Below are 23,543 nucleotides of genomic sequence, written 5' to 3'. Positions count from 1 at the left end.
CAGGGCAATATACATGATGTAATGAAAAGAAAAAGAAAAAGAAAAAGCTACAACAGATAAAGGTCCTCAGGACTGTACATCTAATTTACACTACCATTGCTTTAATCAATAGCTGCACTTTTAGCAAACCGTGGCTATGACAAGCCTGAACAAAAAGGGTTTCCTGTTTAAGCTGCAGTAAGTTTTCTGACTATGGATCATGATTCATTCTGTGGCAGATTTTCCATTTCCTCTATTGCATTTGGTATTATTATCTCAAAATAACCTGCAGTTTTCCTGAAAACTCCTCCCTCTCTCTCTCCTGCTAAGAACTGTAGCCATTTTCTGCTGTTTTTTTAAAAAGCTTATCCTACAATATCTACCACCAGGCACAACCATAAAGACTGCATGAGTTTCCACCAAAACTACCCCCATTCATGGGTCCATAATTTGATTGCTGACATCCACTATAATTTCTAAAGTTGCTATAATTCCCTCCACCACCATAGTTAGCTCCACCAAAATTTCCACCTTCATTGTAACCATCATATCCTCCTCCTCCTCCACCATATCTACTACCTTGTTTTCTATAACATGGTCCATTGCCACCATAGTTGTCACTATCACCTCCAAATCCAGTATATCTACCATTACCACCTCCACAACTACCTCTGTGGCCACAATTCCACTACCATAGTCTCCTCTCCCATCCCCACAAAAGTTACCTCTACCACCTCCAAAGTTTCCACCATGACCCATAAAGTTGCCAGACCCACCTCCATGACCTCTCTGTGATCCATCAGACTGCATCTCTTACTTAAAAAAAGCCTTTTTTCACTTCACAATTATGCTCATTAATAGTGTGTTATTTCTGAACAACAATTTTATCAACTGTGTCATGATCATCAAAAGTTACAAAAGCAAATCCTCTATTTTTGTTCTGCCTGTCTTCCGTAACTTATATAATTTCAATCTTGCAATACTTTTCAAAATATTCTCTCCAATTATATTCTTCTGTATCTTTTATAATACCACAAACAAAACTTTTTTCAACATTAAATAGGCAACAGGCTTTACAGAATCCACTCTAGAAACAGCTCACTTTGATTCCACCATCAACCTTGTGTATCCAAGAACACTTTGCAATATCTACCTCTTCAACACAAGAGTAGGTTGTAAAACCAAAGCCCCTGGAATGTTTTGTATTGGGATCTCTCATTACTACACAGTCTGCAAGTGTACCCCATTTCTAAAAATGTTCTCTTAAGATATCATCTGTGGTTTCAAAGCTCAGACCACCAATAAATATCTTTCTCATCAGTTCTGGTTACTTTAGATAATGACCCTCCTCCCCACAGCAATGGCAGTGGCAATGGTCAGAGTCAATTTGGGGCAACCAGTTGGCAGTTTTTCCTCCATTTTGAGCAACAATCATTTAAATGCATGCAGAAATTCAAACTAAAAGAATTTATGAAGCATTTCAGTAAATACAGTCTCTATGTCACATCACCCTATCTACTATTTAGTATTACTGAACAGTTTCAATTCTAAAGATGAATAAATTATAAGAAAATGATAAAATAATTTTATCTACACATAATTTTAACTGAAAACATATTACTATTTTAAGACCTTTATAAATATTCAGCTATACCTTATGAATTTGTGATTTGCAAATGGAAATGTAATGTGTAAAATATGATTGCCCAGAATGGCTCATATACAGAGAATTACATTTTAACTTCACCAAGAAATGTTTGAGATGGAAATTAAATATGGTCTTAAAGTATCATGATATAGGAATAAACAGTAAAATTATTTTCCTTTTAGGTAAGGGAAAGTGAAAACATTCTATTTTGACCATTTGAAAATCCTTTTCACATGTAATCATGACATACGAAATATATCAAGTAAAAATTCATCTTCTGTCATGTTCTCATGAATTTAAAAATGTTAGACTTCTGAAAGGAGACAAGGACACCCATCCCTAAATCAGAAGCTATCTGTAACTGATAACCACTGTGAAAATAAACCACACTTAAGGGTAGACTTCATGCACAACAATAAAGGTCCACCAGAAAATGAACTTAATGGCAACCGGGAGGTTCCTTGCCTCATAGTGTCATAATTTTTTGTTTTGGTTTTATTTTAATTTTTATGATTTACTTTTATTTTTTATGTATATATTTTATTGTTTTCTCTTTTTTTTACCCTATAGGACCTTTGATTATACATAATGGCTTCCAGTTTAGTGTTTTTTATGTAATTTCTCGGTGTGCAACTAACTGGATATCCATATCTATATTTTTTCTGTGCATTGTCTTGGGCATTTTTCCTTCTGTTTGTTTGTTTTGTCTTGTTCTGATGATTTATTTTATTTTATTATTATTCTTTAGAAGTCTGCTTTCTAATGGGAAACAGAAAAGTGATAGATCTGGATGGTGATGGAGTTGTGGTGAAACTGGGAGGAATAGGGAGAGGGGAAACTCTAATCAGGATACATTATGTGAGGAAAAAACTCTTTGCATTAAAAGAAGAAAAAGGTTATAGTTTGCAAATGGAAAGTTTTAATGAATGTGAACTTATTTTCTTTTTCTTCTTTTTAAAAAGTATTCATAATCAATTTTATTTTTAAGATCTAAATATTATTAGTAATTAAAAATAAATCATATAAAAGTTGAGAAAAAGCACATTAGCTTTACAGTTATTTTACTTTGTGATGGTAAATGACTTTACATTTATCTCTAATCTGTATATTATAAGTGGGAAATGTATAAGCTATTTAGAAGAGAAAAACTAATTCAGATAGAGAAAAAATAAAAGTAAATTGTATATAGAAATATGAATGATGGGAAGGAAACAGGATTTATAATTAGAAAATTAATTAAATCAGTCAAATATGACATGAAAGGGCACCAAAAATAAGCTTTCTGTTTTATTTTTTCACCAAGGTTCTGTTATAGAGACAAATTGGCTTCAAACCCATGGCAATCATCACATTGCAGAACTGTTCTAGAACTCTCAATTCCAAAAATAAATTTTAGATATTGATAAAGAAAACATTAGATCTCTAGCCTTATTTATTGGTTTAGCTCTAGAATATTTCTATGACAGAATATTTTAGAAAAAAAGAAAAAAACAAGGTCCAGATGAAGCAACCAAAAACATGTTATTAAATGAAAGATGAAAAAATAAAAAGAAAACTTTTCATCCATTCACAAGGCTTAATCATTCTAGAATTTTTTTATTATGATAAAAATAATGTGTAAAAAATAATGGTGCCAAAATAAAACAACAAAAATCAATATGACCAAGCTACAATATTATCAAATTCAAAGTATGAGATTATTAGAAGTCTGTTAAATCAATTTACTTTTATTTGTAACCACATAAAAATTGCTAACTCAAGAATGTAAAATAATGGCACAAGCTAGTACAAAGTAAACCTGGTAATTTATGAAAATTTTCCAGATGAAAAATAATGGTATAATCTTATCACACTCAACTATGACATAAAAGGAGTATTTTCACCAAAGAAATGACAAAATTTTATACTTCATGGGCTATTTAGATAGTGTAGCTACTTTGAGGAAATACATATATCAAAAAAGAAGGAACTTAAGTCAAGCAGGAGCAGAAAATGTAGTCTTAAATTTTGTCAACACTATCAATTTTCCAGAATAAGAAATGGTACAAATCACTTTCAAAGGTCAATCAGGTATATTTACATAGAAACATTCTAAAACAGCATAAAATATGTGATTGTGTCATCAAGTTGAAAAATCACTAAGACATAAATTTTTTCTACATTTTAATATAAATACTAGAAACAATTAGAGACATACAGTAGAAAGACAAGTCATATTGTATCTCAACTCTTTAGCAGTTATTGAAGTAGAGAATAAAAGAAGTCCAGAAGGAGATACTGAACAATATCAGTATACAGGACCAGGGAATGAAGAAAGATGATCAGTACAGTGAACCAATGCAGGTTTTTCAATTTTGGATTAGTTGATGATACAAAATGCCTTCCTCCAATGACTCTTAGAGTAGCCTATGGAGAAAGTAATTTTTAGTTGTTAGTTATATTGATTTATAACGATTACACAAATAGGCATGGACTTTTGCAATGCTTTGATTGTGATGATGATTAGTTAATACTGAGTTGAATATAGACTTATCTTAATTTTAATCAAGATTTTAACTACAATTTTTCATATCTGTTCTGATCCCTAAACAACTTGCTTTTTAAAGTCATTCTAAGGGCCAAGCCTAAAAGAGGTGCAGGAGATATTGAGGTCCATGAGAGATCAGTATTACTCTGTACGTACTTTCTTTTTCTGGTAACAATATTTATAAGGTACTCTTCCATAAGAAATTTTGTACCAGTTTCATAATCTTAAGAATGGTTTTAAACACATTATTTTGTATTGAAAATAAAATTGAGAGGCTGGACTTAATGGGAAGAGTAAATATTTACCAGAAGTTTGAAATTGTTTTATTGTGGATGAGTTAAATTCTTGTACAAAAATAATTTGCTACATTAGAACAATGTGAGGAATTATCAGACAGCGTCCCTGAGTATTTTATTCATTTATTTATTCTTTTATAATATTTTACTTAATATAAATGAAATAAAATACATATCAAAAGGATAAAAATATTTTCTTACATTTAAATGTTAGACATTTTAATTGTTAAAATAATTATTTCCTTCTGTGGCCTCTGTGGTAAGAATAATTGCAACTCAATGATATACTCAGAATGGTCCAGAGAACTTCTGAATGTAACTGCCCCTTGTGGTAAAATGGTCAGTGGATAAATGATTAAGGTAAAGATACTGAGAAAAAATTTAACCTTGATTATCTGGGTGGAGTTGTTCTAATTACAGAAATTTTTCTAAGAAGAAGAACAGAATAACAGCCATGGGTATTTAAAGTTTTTTTTTTTTTTTTTTTTTTTTTTTTACTTTTGAAAGTTCAATTCAGATTCTATGTTCTCTATTTCATACCATGTCTATGGGAAGTCCTATAGAAATAATGAAAATAGTCTATCATGAATTTCATCCCCAATGACACAGCATATTAGCTTTAATGTCCTGTTTTCCCTCTCTGCTTCCATTTTCTAGGTCCCTACAATCTCCCAATCCTCCCACAAACTAGCATTCCTATCTCATCCCATCCCTTTGTGTCAGCCACTTATAAAGAGAGGCACTTTCTACTTGAGAATCTGATAGCCATGCCAGCCTGGGAATCAGGTAGGCAATATTCACGCTCCTTCATATCCTCCATTTCTAATTCCCTAGTCTCATCGCCAGCATATTTCAAATGAGCTGCAGATGACTTTATTCCCTCTGAATCCACTTCCTGAGGGCCCCATATATTCTCATGGAAACCCTTGCTTTTCTCCCTCCTGTAGACTCTCTCAGCACTCAGTTCAAGTTCATTTCCATTCCTAATTATCATCTCCTAATATCTAGAAGCACATTTTACTCAGAATCACAGTGGTCACACTTGGCACAATCCAAGAAGAATTAATTCCAGTCAACATTTATCTATCATATTCTCCTAAGAACCAGAAAGGCAACAGAAACTGAAGGAAAAAAAATATATCCAACAAAGACAAGACCATATATCAGTACCTAGAATTACAAACATCCCCAATCTAGATGTCAGTGTAAAAACAATTTATATAGCCGGGCGGTGGTGTTACACGCCTTTAATCCCAGCACTCGGGAGGCGGAGGCAGGCGGATCACTGTGAGTTCAAGGCCAGCCTGATCTACAAAGTGAGTCCAGGACAGCCAAGGCTACACAGAGAAACCCTGTCTCAAAAAACCAAAAAAAAAAAAAAATTTATATTAGCTGGGGGAATATGCCCACACTAGAGTCCAGCATTACTATTGCAGTAGGCCCTGAAAAAATACAACATAGATGAAACACAAGACAAAGAACTGACAATAGCCTTTATGAATATGATAGGAGTCTTTGAAAAAAAAGTTAATAAATTCATTAAAATAATTTATGAAAACAAAAACAAAGAAGTAAATTAAAAAGTTGAAGACCTGAAAATAGAAATAATGTTTAAAAAAAAAAAACACAGACTGAGATCAAATTGGAAATGGAAATTTAGTAACTTGAATTGAAACTTCAGAGTCAAACATTCAAACTTCAGTCAAGAGATGAGATGAAAGACTGAATCTCAGGCCCTGACAAGATAGGAAAGACAGACACCTCAGTCAAAATGTTAAATCTAAAACCATTCCATGAACAAAACAACTAGGATATCTGTGACAATATAGAAATATCAAATCTATTGTGCATAACAGGAATGAAGGAAGAAGAAAACCAAGTCAAAGAAAGGCATAGAAACTATTTTCAACAAAATCATAGAAGAAAGTTTCCATAACTAAAAAAGTACATGACTATGCTGGCTAGGATTATGTCAACTTGACACACAACCTAGTTATATGTCAGGTGGAAAATGAAATTGGACAGAATGCCTTCATAAGATATGGTCTTAAGGAATTTGTTTAATTAGTGATCCATAGGGGAGGGCCCAGCCCATTGTGGGTGGGTCCATCCCTAAAGTGGTTTTTCTGGGTTTTATAAGAAAGCAGACTGAATAAGCCACAAGTAGCAGACCAATAACCAGAAACCCTCCATGGCCTCTACATTGGTTCCTTCCCTGTTTAGAGTTAGTTCCTGTCCTAAATTTCATTAGTTATGGACTGCAATGTAAAAATGTATGCCAAATTTACTACCCAACTTATTTTTTGGTCATAGTGCTTCACCTTATCTACAGAAACCCTAAGAAAGTACCTCTCAAGATACAGGAAACATAAGGAACAAGAAGAGTGAGCCAGAAAAGAACTCTTTTTTTTCACAGACTAATCAAAGGACTAAGTGTACAGAACAAAGAAAAGATATTAAGAACTGCCTAGGAATATTCAAAGCTACCTATGATGGAGAAATAGACTAGATAGTTAGAAAGATGAAGTGGGATGATTGGAATGGGAGGATCAAAGGAAGCAAGGTAGGGAAGAGTTGGGTAAGGGAAGGAATATGGGATGGAAAGCTAAAACTAAGGCTATTTGAGGTGTCATATGTGAACCTAACATAGTAGAAGCTTCTTAAATATATGCATATGTGAAAGAAATCTAATGGAAATAAATCTTCAAATAGCAGATGAGACAAAATGCCAAGTAGAAACTACTGCCACCAAGTGAAACCTCTCTTTCTAGCAATGGGTTACAGCTAACTTAGTTTTTTACCAAAAGCCTGCCATGGAACCCTAAAACAACCTAAAATATTGCTAAATTGACCAAAACTCTCAAAATAACACCTATGTAATGTGATAAACACAGAAACTCTATTAGTGCCTAATGGGAGCCTTAATCTCTACTGATCAATGTTCATGGTATTGAAGATGTTCTATGCACTATTAGAGGAGAAAGGTAAATAGTAATGCAGTTATAAACCCTGCAGTCTACAATGGTTTCCTGACTCCAAGACGCACTAGTACAATAGTGGCATAAAAATTATGGGAGTAACTAACTACTATCTGATTGGACTTAAGACCAACTCCATAAAATGGAACTCATACAAGAAACTGCTTGTGTGAGCAATAATTTCAAACTAAATAGGCCGTGAACCTGGAGGAATAATTAATATTACTATTATAAAGGAACATGGCACTAAAATGACTCTAATGACACTCTGCTACACTTATAGAATACTGTCGTACACATCTATTGTCAGAAAATCTTCCTTCTGCAATAGATAGTAATGAATACAGAGACGTACAGCCAGGCAATGTGTAAAGAGTTGAAGATCCTGGAGCACTGAATCCTAAATAGATTGTTTCCATCATGTCCTTCCCTTCAGAGGTCAAGGAACTCTATGGAAGAGAAGGCAGAAAGACTGTGGGATCCTGTAGTAATAGAAGACATCAAGAAAACCAGGTCTTTGAGGAACGATATGGCCAATGCACATATGAACTTACAAAGACTGTTTCAGCTTGCAAAGGGCATGCACTCACATAGGCCAGGTAGAGTCTCAGTGCTGAGAGAGGATGTGGACATGAGCTACCTCCAAGTGATAATTATTTACAAAACAATTATTTTTTCTTCTTCCCCTCATAGAGACTTTCTAGTTATTCAAACCACACATAAGGGAAGATCTCATGCTCAGTAGGAGATGACCATGACAAAAAGAATATAACGGCAGGTTCTATGTCTCATAATGCTTAATTTGGGCAATTTTTAAATTTAAACTTACAGATCTTTTGTTTATACATTAGAACTTCCAATTTTGCTTGCATGAGTTTCCTGTGTATATGAATGCGTATTGTGTCTCAGCCTCTGTATGAGTCTCTTCTGTTTTTTCTTTGGCTCTTTTCTTAAGTATTTTTCTCTTTCTTTCTATCTTTCTTTTTTCTTTCCTTCTTTCCTTTTTTTTTTTTACATCCAAACCATTTCACTCTCTTTTTCTCTTAGTTCCTCTCCTCTGCTTCCCCTCCTCCCCCCATCAATTTACTTCTTCTCCATTTCCCTTCAGAAAAGGTCAGGCCTCCCATTGATACAAACCAATCATGATATAAAAATTGCTAGACACCTCTCCACAGAATCAAACAAACTGGGCTCATAGCGGTTCACAGAGACCGAACCCACAATTGGGGAACTTGCATAGAACTTACCTAGGTCCTCTGAATATATGTTAGGGTTGTATAGTGTGGTCTTCTTGTGGAACTCATAACAATGGAAGCAGGAGTTGTCTCTGACTCACTTGCCTACTTTTGGGACCCTTTTCCCTACTGGGTTGCCTCTTACAGTCTCAATATGAAGCCTCTTTTTTCCCTCTGTTTGCTTTGGTCTACTCTCATTTACATGTTTTTCATTTTATATCACTGTTGTTGTTTGTCTCAGACATGAGGATCAGTCATAGAGGCTTTGCTTGACAAAGTTCAAGAGACCTCCAACTGTCCAGCATGATCACTAGACATGCACAGCAGCTGTTGAGGCTTTGCTTGACAGTGTTCCAAAGATCTGTGGCTGGTCATCACTGCCCTTAAATATTAGGTATGATCAAGGTATAATGTTGGTTAGAAATCTGCTATTTCTCCTAAAACTGTTTTTTTTTCTCCTTATCTTGCGTCCCTAAAGAAATTCATACAGGGAAAACTTTTTCCCACAGAGAATACTCAAAGAGTGCAACTGGCTAAAGGCTTGAGACAATGATAAAGTTTTTTTTTGTTGTTGTTGTTTTTTGTTTGTTTGTTTTGTTTTTGTTTTTGTTTTTTGTTTTTTTGTTTTTTTTTTTGCTCTGACTGTGAGTACCCAATCAGAATCTTCATATAAGAAAGTTAAGACCTAGACATAACAGTACCTGCCTAGAGACTGTTACCTATAGAATAGCAAATGGGGACAAACAAGTAACACACATGAGAGAGTAAGCTAGAGTGAGATGGGGAACAGCAAAAGTGATAGAAAGATGGGTAACAGGAAACAAGATAGATAGATAGTTAGATAGAAAGACAGCAATCAAGTAAGAGAGGAACAAGGAGTCAGACAGACAGCAAGTGAGGCAGAAACAGAGATGGAGACAGATAGAGATCCGGAAGAAAAGTTCTCCTGAGCTTGAAGACCTTGAGTTTGTGCTGTATATGCCTGAGCCTCTGAGTATTTCTTTTTTTCTCCATTCGTCAACATCCCAACAACTGGTTCCTGTAGTTAGTTATCTTTAACCAACTATTCACCATCTGCTCAATTTTTCCTTCTGCAGATCTATCTCTCTTCTCTCCTCTTTGCCATTCCTGGAGCTGGTCTTGGGGAATGGCATTTGTTGTTAGTGTAATTATTATTATGACATAGCTGCCTGTTTTCTCATGAGTTAGAGAAAGCTGTGGATTGGGTGGATGGAGGAGTGTGGGTGATCTGGGAAGAGGTGGTGAAGAAAAAACATCATCAGAATGTATCATATGTCAGAAAACGTATTTTCAATAAAAAAGCTTATCATATGCAATCATACATTGTGAACAGACAAAAGAAGTTCTATATATCCTCTTTCTAGCAAAACAATTGTTGTTTGTGGTGGTTTGAAGAGTATGCTCATAGATTAGAATGCTTGGGAATAAGGCAGTGGCAGTATTTGAAAGGATTAAGAGTTGGGGCCTTGTTGGAGGATGTGCCTCACGGTGGGTAGACTTTGAGGTTTCTAAAGCCTGTTCCAATCCATGAATTTCTCTGTGGCTGTTGCCTATGAATCTGGATGTAGAAATCTCTGCTACTACTTGACCGTACCTGTGTGCTGACAGACTATCTGCTATGAGAACAAACCAAATCTCTGAAAATATTAGGAAGCCCTTATTAAGTACTTTCCTTTTTTTAATATATTAATTGCTGTGGTCATGGTGTCTCTTCACAGCCATGGAGCAGTGACTAAGACAATGTTGGCATTTTTTAAATTAAAATTTTAGATGAAATATTTGCATGTGACCAAATTGACCAAAAATAATTAAGAAATTATTTAAGTAAGTGCAATAAATACCTTTATATGTAGCTACAATTTATCAAATTATAGTTTTCTTTCATTTATTGCTTTATAAATATTGTCATGGAAATCCTATTACACTGAATGTATGTCTTTCAGAGTCTAGTGGGTAGTCTGGATTCCTCATTTGGCAGGCTTGGTCCAGGTGCTGCCGCCTTCCAAATGAGAAAGGACAGACCTTGAGATCAACGGTCCCAAGGTCCTATTTCTTGTTCAAGGGTGGCTTAGAGTGCTCAGGGTGAGGATCATGTCCCGGTCTCTAGGTTAGGTTCCTAGTCTCTCTGGTGGAGGTGGAAATAAGTTTCCATGGCAGTATTTCAGTTTAGCTCTTTTAGAATTATATGGCTATTATTAGATAGCAGTGGACACTCAGGATGATATCAAAGTGTTACACCTATTTGTGTGGTTCTGAGCACAGCAGAGGAAGTGGGTGTAAACCAAAAACCAGCACAGACAGAAGGTAGGTCAGGTGAAACTCAGTGGTCAGCATCAAGTTGGAAGCAACTATGGAGCAGCCTCCAGCAGATGCCAAGGCAGTTCCTCCATAGGAGCCTGACCACCAGGTATCCAGAGGCGATTCTTCTCCTGGAATAAATGGAGTCACTGACTGTCATGGTGGAAGAATGGCAAGCACTTGAGAATTAGAAGGTCAGCCAATTTTTATTTATAAATCTTGAACAGTAGGGAGAGGTTTGAGGGTGAATGTGTCTGGTGTCCTGGGGACTGGGGCTATGGGTACTAGGATACTTACTCTACAGGCAGTGGTACACAACACTTCATTTACATGCAGTAGCATGGGGTTCTGTCACATGAAGAAAAACAGAGTACTTAACTATCCTATGGGTGGTGGAATAATTTCTAGGTATGACTAAAGGTCATTTGCTGGAAGGTAGGATATCTTGAATATAGGGTGTGGCTTGTTACACCAGTTTTTTTTTTTTTTTTTTTCAGGAAATGGTCTGCCCTGTGTGCTATGTGAAGCTCCTTACAAGATCTGGGGTTACCAGATCAAGTAGAGTGAGAACCCATGTTAAGAAAAGGGTCCACCATCATAGACCAAGAGCAAACAAATATCCGTAGATGTCATCTTCAAATTTATCCAGCATATTTCCACAGCCTCTAAGAAAGAACATGTGGCATTTGTCTTTTTGAGCCTAAGTGATTTCACTCAGTATAATTTTTTTTTAATTTATCAATTTATGTACTAGATGTTTGTGTAACCTCCCAACTGACTTCCAATTTTCTGGCCTAATTTAGTCTCCCACCAACAGTACATAAAAGTTCTAGTTTTCCCCAACAACTAAACCAGAATTGTCATTCAGATTCTTGGTGGTGGCCATTCAGACTTGAAAGCAATAAAATCCTAAAATAGTTTAATCTCTATTTCCCTGATGTCTAAAGATGTCAAACACTTTCTGTAGTCGTTGTTGTTGTTTTAGATTTGTATTAGCTGTTTGTATTATTTCCTCTGAGAATCGACTGTTCAGTTCTCTATACAATTCTTTACTTAGGTTACCGATTTTTGGAGTATTTTCTTGAAGGTTACTTTTTTGAGTAGTCAAATTTTCTCTCACTGTGAGGGTTGCTTCTTGGCTTGGCTGACATTTTCATTGACTATACAGAAGCATTTTAGTTTCATGAGATCTCATCTATCAATTGTTCATGTTATCTTTTGCACTACTAGAAACCTATTCAGAAAGCCTTACATATGCCTAGATGTTGAAGCACTTGCTCTAATGTTTTCTTTAGCATCTTCAGAGTATTGAGCATTATGGTAAGATCATTGATGCAATCACAACAATATGGGGTTATATTTTGTACAGTGTAAAAGACAAAGTTCTAGTTTTATTCTTTAGTGTGTATATAATCTACTTGAAGGCAATAAAAACAGTGTGGAAGAGGAAGCAAAAAGAATGTAAAATGGAGAAAATATGAAGAAAGGCTTCAAAATATCAGCTTCTGGGCATAGAACAGTCATAGCAATCATGATCTCATAGCAGCTAAGATTACTTATACTGAACCTGCACAATATTGGACCTGTCAGTAATCAGTTATTGAGGGATTCCTGCAGGTATCCAAGGAAGCAAACTTTGTGAAGAGATAAGAATGAAAACCTATTGGAGATTGACTTCATCAACCTGGATCAGATTTCATGTAGTTTATTCCTAGTGCATTCAAGCCCAGTATAATTTGGCAAAATGTTTTCAGGTATGATTATAATCCCTGGTGCACAAGGAAATGTAATTACATTGAACCTCAACTCAGGGTAGTGACATTTCTTCCAGAAAAATGAGTTCTAAAAATAGGCAATCTATAATACCTTAAGGTCTGATCTGGTCTCAGTCACACATATTGTGCAGATGTCATTTGGGTTATTAGTCATCTCTGATGCTGATTGTGGTTATGTAAGGAAGCCTCTGTGTCTAAGTGTCATGAAGATTACTACATACTGCAGTCCTGGTTGTAGGAACTTGTTATGGCCTGGCCCAACAGATAACACAGATAATAAGGCAACATATAATTACTTCCAATTTTCAGCTTTCTGAAACAAAGAACAGCTTTTTCATCTTTCCCATTGAAAAGACAATCTTTCTTGCTCAGCACTTCTGGTTTCTTTGGAAATCTGTGGCCTCAAAGGCACTCATGCTATGTTCCCAACAAGTTATGGATGGAGGAAGGGTTTAATGTCACCCTACTCATCACTACTGAACTACTGACTACTAAAATACCTAAAACAGGAGAAGTCATTGTCTCCTGTTGTGTATCTATACTAGTGAGACTGATAAGATCTTATGGATAGTTCCAAATTCATGTTCATAAAAGAACATTGGTTTGATTATACTCAGTGCAACACCACACACACACAACCACACACACTCACATACACACAAAGAAAATGAAAAAAGTAAGTAAATCATAAGGAAAGAAAGAAAGGAAGGAATGAAAGAAGAAAGAAGGAAATAAACAAAGAAACAGAGTAAAAGGTTGAAATTTGGTAACAGGATTTGTAGACAGAAGTGACAGTGATGGGAAAGGAGAGTAATTATGATACTTTTTGTACATTTTTAAAGTCTCAGAGAACAAATTCAATATATAAAATACCATGGGGAAAGCTTAATGGTCCCAACTACTAGATTTCATTATTGCTATTTTTATTTACAATTTTGAGACATAACAGAAAACAAACAAAAATAATTTTTAAAAATTCAATTGTTTTAAGGACACAATTTGTCAAGGATTGTCATTTTTATACTATGTATTTTTAATTAATATTATTGATCTTTATAGCCTTTGCTTTAAGAATATCTAATAAAAATATTCTTTCATATACAAAAATAAATACCTTTGCACAGGCATAGTATTGTACGGCTCTCTCTCTCTCAGCCTAAGCCTGGGAACATGACCCAGACAAGCTTGAAAAACTGACCCAGAAAGAATTGAAGGCCAGCTTCAGTTTCTGAGATCAAGGTGGCCAACTGAGATAAACAATTTCAACTAACATAAACAATTTTCATAAAAGTACCATCTGGAAACTCGCCAACACCCCTCCCTGCCAAGAATAGCCCCCAAGTCCAACGACTCTGGCAATAGCCAATAACATTTAGACAAGCACCTTTAGCGACCACCAGAGCCAATCCTAGCATAGGGCACATAGCCTCTCCTAACCTTTGCCATTTTAGCCTTTAAAAAGTCTGTAACAGTGAATCAGGGTGTGCCTCCTTCTCTCCCGAGTGAGTGCTAAGGCCCCCTGATGCGTGTCAGCAATAAACCTTGTGCTTTTGCATCAACACTGTGGTCCTCGAGTGGTCTCTCTCAACGACCCCCTACTACCCGAGTGGACTCTACGGTCCAACAGTATCAAATACTGTTAGCACTTAGAATTAAAAATGTGGCATTTTCACTATGACTGTTTGCTGTGTTTAAATTTTAATGGAAAGATGTGCACAAAAATGTTTCTGGTGGTTTCTTTTACCACAAAGGATGAATTCTTTTAAATTCTGTTTTTCTAAAATAAATTTTAGGTGATTTTCCAGGTTTATAAAACATTCCATGATTATCAGTACATTGCTCAAGTAAAGAAAACTTTTAATGCATTGTGGGCAGGATCTTTGAAAGTATAACATCATCCATTCTAAGGAGCATCAGTTGATAATAGCAGTTAACAGCTAAAGGGATACTACAGTTAAATACTAACAAGAAACAAAGCAACACAAAAATATTGCATCCACCAATTCTAACAATTTTTTTCTCTACCAAACCATTATGAATGCATGCCACGTACATTTTCAATCAAAAAGATTTTTCCTGGAGCTAAAGATATGTCTTAGTGGTCAAGAGCACTTGATGCTCTCCTAGAGAAATTGAATTCTATTCCTATCATATGTATGGTAATTTACAATAATTTAAAACTCCATTTCTAGATATTCAATGCCATCTTCTCCATTCTGCAGGAACAAGGGACACACATGACACTCAGACATATATGCAGGCAAATAACAAATATAAAATAAAAATTATTAAACATATATTTTTCTTCATTTCTATTAAAGGACACACTTGAGGGATACCTTCTACCACTTCTACTTTTCTTTCTCTCTTAACTCCACTATTCAAAAAGATTCTGCATCGGAGATAACAACATAGTCATTTTAGCATTAATCCAATTCATAGTATATTTCCCTTAAGTATCAACATGTGAATATCTCCATCTAATCCCATCTTTTAAAAAATTTAGCTAGTTATTCAATTTATATCCCAGTCATAGTCCCTACCCTCCTCACATCCTGCTCCCTTCCCTCCCTCCCTGCTTCTTCCCCCTCTTCCTCCTCCTCTACCTCTCAAAATGGGGATGACCCCCACTAACCACTCCAGCCCATCCAGTCACATCAGGACTTAGCACTTCCTCTTTCACAGTGTCCTAGCAAGGGAGCCCTACCAAAGGGATGTGATCAACAAGCCAGTACTAGAGACCTTGTCAGAGAGAGCTCTGACTCCCTTATCTAGGGGACCTACCTGAAGACCAGGTTGCCCATTTTGTACATATGTGTAGGGGGCCTAGGTCCAGTTCATCCATGGTCCTAGGTTGTTGCTTAAGTCTCTGTAAGCCCTCCTGGGCCCAGGTTATTTGGGACAGTTGAGAGGCTGGGTGGAGCCTCTCATAGAACCGCTATGCTAGGCTTCTGTCTGTAAACAAAGCAGAGTGTCCTTAATGGTGTCAGGGGTTGGCTCTCTCCTATGTGGTGGGTTTCAAGTTGGTCCAGACATTGTTTGGGCACTGGTTCAATCTCTGTTCTATATTTATCATTTCACATCTTGTAGATAGGGTAAATTTTGGAATGCAGTTGTGGGTGGATTGGAGTTTCCCTCCGGCCACCAGAATTCATGTCTGGCTAGAGAGTAGCCTCTTCAGTATCTATGACCCCTGCTACTAAAGGTCTCAGCTAGAGCCATGTCCACATACTCCCAGTAAACTACCCAGTTGTAAGTCTCCAGCTTGTCTCAGAATTGCCTCTGCCCACAGTTTCTCTTCTCTCTTCAAGCCCTCTGTCCTCCCTCCTCTGCTCCCCCCATATCTGATCTCTACTAGTTTTATTTCCTTCAACATTCCCTCTCCTATCCTGTTCCCTCTGTTCAGCCATTTATGTTGTATATTCTACTTCCCCTTATAAGTTAGATGCATGCACCCTCCTTTGGGTCTTCCTTGTAACTTATCTTCTTTGGGTCTGTGAATTATAGTATGGTTATCTTATACTTTATACTTAATATCTGCTTATAAATGAGTACATGCCATGTGTGTTTTTCTGGGTCAGTTACCTCACTTAGGGTGACCTTTTCTATTACATTAATTTTTTCTGATAATGTCCTTATTTCCTTGTTTTTAATAGCTGAGTAGTATTCCATTATGTAAATGGGTTGTTTTCAATTTCAGGCTATTGAGAATAAAGCTGCTATGAACATAGTTGAACAAATCTTTTGTGTGGTGGTGCATCTCTTGGGTATATGTCCAAGAGTGATATAGCTAGGTCTTCAAGTTGAGCTATTCCCCATTTTCTGAGAAAACTTCAGATTGATTTCCAAATTGGATGTACAAGTTTGCACTCCCACCAGTAGTGAAAGAGAGTTCCCCTTTCCCCACATCTTTGCTAGCATGTGCTATCATTTGTGTTATTTTATCTTAGCCATGCCTTCTAGAATAAAATGGAATTTCAGCATTGTTTTGATTTGAATTTCCCTGATAACTAAAGGACACTGAGCTTTTCTTTTTAAAATTTTATTCCTTTCTTTCTTTCTTTCTTTCTTTCTTTCTTTCTTTCTTTCTTTCTTTCTTTCTTTTTATGCTTTTAAGCCATTCGAGATTCTTCTGTTGATAATTCTTTGTTTAGCTCTGCACTCTATTTTCTAATAAAATTATTTGGTTTGTTGGTGTTTAATTTCTTGAGTTCTTTATATATATTGGATATTAACCCTTTGACAGATGTTAGGTTGGTGAAGACCTTTTCCCATTCTATAATCTACCATTTTGTTCTGTTGACAATGTCTTTTGCTTTATAGAAGATTTTCAGTTTCATGGGGTGTCATTGTTGATCTTAAAGCCTGAGCTGTTAGTGTTCTCTTCAAGAAGTTGTCTACTGTTCCAATCAGTACAAGGCTGGTTCCCAATCTCTCTTCGAATAGATTGTGTTTCTGGTTTTATTTTGAGGTCTTTGATCCACTTGGACTTAAGCTTTGTCATAGTAAAACATATGGATTTATTTGTATTTGTTTACATGTAGACATCCAGTTAGACTGAACCAATTGTTGAACATGCTTTCTTTTTCCTCATTGTATTGTTGTGGTTTAGTTTTTGGTCAAAAATTATGTGTGCATAGGTGCATGGGTTTATGTGTGGGTTTTCAATTGATTCCACTGATCAGTCAATCTGTTTCTATGCCAATATCATGTAGTTTTTATTACTATTGATACCGCATGAAGTCAGAGATAGAGATCCTCCAGAAGTTCTTTTATTATACAGGATTGTTTTAGCTACTTTAGTTTTTTTTTTGTTTTTCCATGTGAAGTTGGGTATTATTCTTTCAAGGTCTGTAAAGAATTGTGTTGGTATTTTGATCGTGGTTTCATTGAATCTATAGATGCTTTTGGTAATGTGGCTATTTTTATTATTTTATTCCTACTGATCCATGAGTATATAATATCTTTCCATCTTCTGATGTCTTCTCAATTTCTTTTTTCCAGAGACATTAAGTTCTTGTCATTCAGGTCTTTCACCTGCTTGGTTAGAGTTACACCAAGATGCTTTATAATATTGTGGAGGATTCTATTTGTATTTTACTTTTCCTTTGTAGTTCCTCTGCTACATAAACAAGTTCCTGTTGGTCAAGCATCTATGACTCAGTTGCAAATCTTCTTATGCACAACAGCAAGCCTTATAACTGCTATGGTGACTCACTTACAATTACTTCCCATTTAAATTAGTATAAGAGAGTTTGTTACATTCCATAATCCTTAGCTATTTTCAGTGTTCCTATACTTACATGGTGGACAGCACTTGTCTAGCAAGCACCTCACTGCATATCTTATAGAAAAAGATGGTTACCATGAGGTTTCCTGCACTGATATTTCATCTCCTGATATCTCAACTTTAGTTACATTCTTTATTACTCACAAAAAGTCCCATACAACTATTGGCAAAGCAAAAAGGCAAGTAATCACATACTATATGAGGAAGGATATCATGATTGTATTGTCCCCCTCCAAGATACATGGGAATTTATCAGTGTAGTCTCAATTGCATGCCTTGATATCCTCAGCACTGACCACAAAATATCTTCTTTACCTTTGTTTCTTTTATGGCCCACATTAGGTGTCAATTTGTTGCATTGATTTTTTGTAAGTTAAAAAAAGCTTTTCATTCCATATAGGTCATAAATAATAACAAATTAAAGTAAAATCATCTGAAGTCCAATCCAGTGAATTATTGAGTTTATGGGGCTTACTAACAGAGACTGAAGGGGAAATTAGTTACAGAAGTGTATGATACACACAGCTGCATCACTGCAAAGTCAAACACCATCATGGAAGCTGAACTCGTGGAAGCTGCATCACAATATCTGACTTTCAGTTAACATTTTACATTATGTATGCTACAGCATCTATCAATATCTTTTCGTTCTGGGGTAGGTAGAAGGAAGTAATAGCTGGAATCACTGGTGCTTGTCTTGTGACTCTTCTCTTCCACCTTTTACTAAATAGTGATAATAGCTACATAACTATCACCACAGAAATAGATATTCCTTTGTTGTTTCATTCATTATTGTTCACAGATAACAGCCCATATGTAACATTTCAATGGGATAAACTTGTTATGCCTGAAGGGAAGAAAGCCATACTAAAACATAGTCACATATTAAAGTTGGAAGAATTGGTTTTATTTATGTTTTACTTGCAAAACATATTACAAACATAATAACATGTTGCATCACCATGTCATTAAAGAGTACTTCTTAAAATTATAATTACTTATTTTGTGTGTGAGAGTATATATGCATACCATACAACTTTGGAAGTCAGAGGCACTTTGTAGAGTTTGTTGTCTCCACTCAAGCTTGGCAGCAAACAGCTTTTGCTATTGAGCCATCTATTTCATTGGCTGTCTTGTTTATTTCTTCAAAGTAGAATGTGAAAAGTGTACATTTAAAGAAACAGAATTGTAAACATATGAGAAATTTTTTATAAAGAAAGAACACATATAAACTCAAAATAAGCTACATGAAAAAAATATTCTATATAAAATCCTGTTGCCTGCAGGAGAAATTTAAACTACAAATTAGAGTGATCATTTTATTAAAACATGGGTATCTCATTTATACTTCCTTATGAATAGCTATAATAAAGTTTTTTAAGACACTATAGTGAGAAATATAATTTTGAAAATTAGTCTTTATCAAAAATTGTCAAAATTTTCCCTCTCTAACCATTCCCTCCCATAGCTGGATACATGTTAATATGAAGAAATAAATTAAAAAGAAAAAAAATAAGAGAGGCTTTAATTGGTGAGGTCGAAGGGAGCTCATTACAGAAAGAAAGAAAGGGAAGAAGGATAATTAACACTATAGATGTTTGGAGAAGACTCAAAGTATTAGTTTACATTTTCAAAAGTTATATATAATATACATAAGTTTATATGTACATAACTAAGTATTGCGTAAAGAGGATGAATTAATATTTTCCAATGCAAAATGGTCAGCTCAGAAACCAAATACACATAACCAACACTAAGTGGACACTGAAGGTAGTATTCATACATTTGTGCATATAAGTATAATAATAATTTAAAAAGCATCAATTTTAAAGGGGTGAGGAAGGATATATGGTAAGACTTGACAGGATGGAACATGCAGGAAATTGGAGAGAAAAAGGGAAAAGGGAAATTATATTATATTTTAATTAAATTACAAATTTTGACACCCATATGTTCCCAGTTTTTTTCCTTAATACTAGAAAATAGACACTGAGCAGTATGTGTAAAGCAAAAAGGACTAAAGATAAATTTCAACTTCCTATACTTATACTATTTGGTGTGAATTTAGAAGTATATAAATTTCAGAACATATATATGACTCTTGAATGAGGCAATTTATCATAAAAAGCAATACTTTGGTAAGGCTCATATTGCAAAATAAGTTTCACAGCAATACATTATTCATTTGGATAACAGTATTTAATTAAATTTTATTAATTAGTAGTAAATCTTGTGTTCGCAGCTATTCTTTCATATTATAATAGTATGCATTTGATTGTTTTAATTTTGTGGAAAATTAATGCCTTATAGAACTATCAAATATCTTAATATCTTAATTCAAATAATTCAAATAGCTAACAATTAGAAGATCTAACAGGGTCTAAACAGGAAAAATAGTTAAATAGTTATTACAACATTGGGTGTGGCAATACATATGATTGCTTCCCTCATCAAAGAACACCCCAGCATCACAGGAAATACACTATAGTGGTGCAGGATATAGAAGTTTTTAATAGGTCATCTGTGTTGTCAAAAGCAAGAACCTGGAAATAGATTTCCAAGGTACTTATTCATTTTCAACAAAAAATTAAATGTAAGAATTATGTCTTTGATCACATTGCAGTAGGACAAATGAAATATTTTAAAACTTAACTATACCAACTTTCTCAATCTCTTTTTCCTCAAGTTAAGATATATAATTTCTAGGCAAGGAAACTTATTACTGAAGGTCTCTAAATACAGGCTTAGTTTGGGTTTTATGGGACCTAAAGAAAATGATTAAAGTAGAAGAATATTAGTTTCAAGTTTTCTCCCTCCTTCCTTTAACAAGGAGGCATTGACTGACACGTTTAAAGATTATAGCTGACATTCCTGATAAAGAGATTTGGGAATAAAAGAGCTTGGGCTGTTAAAGCAAAGCTATTTCAGAGCATAGATGTTCAAAGACTCTGAGTCCTGAGTAATACTCGACGGCAGTTCATTGGCTCTAAATCAAGTTTTTTATGGTATATTGGCTAGCTTTTTGCATCTGTAATAAATAGATTAGAACATCAACTTAAAAAAAGGGGTTTTTGTCAGTGTTCTGTTGCTGTGAAGAGACACCATGACCACAGCAACACTTATACAGGAAACATTTAATTGGTGCTAGTTTACAGGTTCAGATGTTTATTCCATAATTTTCATGACAGGAAGCATGGCAGCCTGAAGGCAGACATGGTGCTGGAGGAGCAAAGAGTTCTATATCCAGATTGGCAGGGAGAAGAAAGAGAGTGACACTGAGCCTGGCATGAGCTTCTGAAACCTTAAATCTCAACCCCAGTAACACACTTCCTCTAATAAGGCTAAACCTACTTCAACAAGGCTGCATCTCCTAATAGTGCCACTCCTTCATGACTAAGAATTCATATCCATGAGTCTATGGGGGCCATACCTATTCAAACCACCATAAAAGAAAATGATATTTTGGTTTCTAGTTTCAAAATATTTACTCTATAACCAGGTGACTGTGGTTTTTGAGCTGGACAGAAAGTAATGACATGGAGAATATAAGAGGACAAAAGAGCTTACAGTTTCCATCCAGAAATGAGAGATAAATGAAATGAGGAACAAGGTACATTGTTCCACTTTCTCTCATTACAAATCTCCTACTCTTTAACTCTTTTGAAAGTGTTGCTGGCGAGGATGTGGGGAGAGAGGAACACTCATTCATTGCTGGTGGGAATGCAAACTAGTACAGCCACTTTGGAAATCTATCTGGTGCTATCTCAGAAAAATGGGAATAGGGCTTCCTCAAGACCCAGCTATTCCACTCCTTGGAATATACCCAGAAGATGCTCCAGCACACAACAAGAAAATTTGCTCAACCATGTTCATAGCAGCCTTATTCATAATAGCCAGAACATGGAAACAGCCTAAGTGTCCCTCAGTAGAAGAGTGGATAAAGAAACTGTGGTACATATACACTATGGAATACTACTCAGCTATTAAAAACAAGGAATTCCCAAAATTTGTGGATAAATGGATTGAGCTAGAAATGATCATAATGAGTGAGTTAACCCAGAAGCAGAAAGAATCAAATGGTATATACTCACTTATATCTGCATACTAGCCCAAGGGGCATGTCCCACGAAAGCCTTCACTTACCAGGAAACTGGGACAGAGGGGAAGGCATCCTATTGGGACTCTAAATGAGAGATGCATGGGAGAACAGCAAAATAAAAGGATCCAGAGGGTCCTAGAAATCTACAAGTAGAACAATATGATAGGCAGATTTGGGCCCAGGGGTCCCGCTCAAACTAAGGCACCAGCCAAGGACAATACAGGAGGTAAACTTTAAACCCCTTCCCAGATCTAGCCAATGGTCAGAATATTCTCCACAGTTGAGTGGAGAGTGTGATACGACTTTCTCACATACTCTGGTGCCTCACATTTGACCATGTCCCCTGGAGGGGGAGACCTGGTGGCACTCAGAGGAAGGACAGCAAGTAGCCAAGAAGAGACTTGATACCCTATGAGAATATATAGGGGGACGTAATCCCCCTCAGGAACAGTCATAGGGGAGGGGAATAATGGGAAAATGGGGGGGGGGGGAGGATGGGAGGATACAAGGGATGGGATAAACATTGAGATGTAACAAGAATAAATTAATAAAAAAAAAATAACACACACACACACACACACACACACACACACACACACACACACACCTCATTTGGGAACTTTCAAAAGTTGAATGGAGTATTACTGAAATTATATTGAGTATAATACTACTTAAAAAAAAAAAAAAAAAAAAAAAAAAAAAGAAAGTGTTAACACATTAATCCATTGATAAAGTCCAATCTAGAATATTATATAGTCCCTTCTCCAAGCCAGTCAGATTATGGTCAAGCACTAAACATGTGAACCTTCAAGGATAATCTCTTATTCAAAGAGTAACACTTGAAAAGAGCTTTTACTGATAAATGTTGCTAGTTGAAGACTTCATAACTGCCCTGTTTGGTCATAAAAGATCACAGGTAGTTTTTAACCAGCATATGGATTTACCCCCGTCCCCCAATTCTGAGGCTAATAACTAGAACCTAGAGATGACTAAATAAGAAGCAAATAATAGTAGTGTGCCCTTGAGTTTATGACAGCACTAATAATTAGAGTTATTATGAAAAACTATAATGTTTTAAAAATAATCATAAAGCACTTATAAAACAAATAAATAAGAAAGTATTATTTAGGAAAAAAGATTTGAGGAAAACAAGCAAGATAAACCATTTGTGAACAATGATTTATGGTTGAACTTACAAATATGTTCTTGTAGCTAAAAAAAACCATGATTGTTGAAATAAAGGTTTTGTGAATATATTAGTCTTGTATCCCCCCTGAGAAAATAAAGAAAATATAAAGAAATTTTATTTATAACCCATTAAATACTTACATTATCAGAAAATAATATCATATAGTGGTACTCAAGAGTTTATTTGAGTCAGGTGAAGAAAACATTAT

At 35.4% G+C, this 23,543-nt stretch overlaps 1 pseudogene; it reads right to left on the bottom strand.

Annotated features, from left to right (window-relative positions):
• Positions 1-358: 358 nt before the first annotated feature.
• On the bottom strand, positions 359-1,327 carry LOC127185319 (heterogeneous nuclear ribonucleoprotein A3-like; annotated as a pseudogene).
• Between the last annotated feature and the right edge of the window lie 22,216 nt (positions 1,328-23,543).

The sequence above is a fragment of the Acomys russatus genome, chromosome X (genome assembly GCF_903995435.1).
Source record: "Acomys russatus chromosome X, mAcoRus1.1, whole genome shotgun sequence".
In the NCBI taxonomy this organism is placed as follows: Eukaryota; Metazoa; Chordata; class Mammalia; order Rodentia; family Muridae; genus Acomys; species Acomys russatus.
Note: the sequence above shows the minus strand (reverse complement) of the source record. Positions and strands in the feature narration are given on the sequence as shown.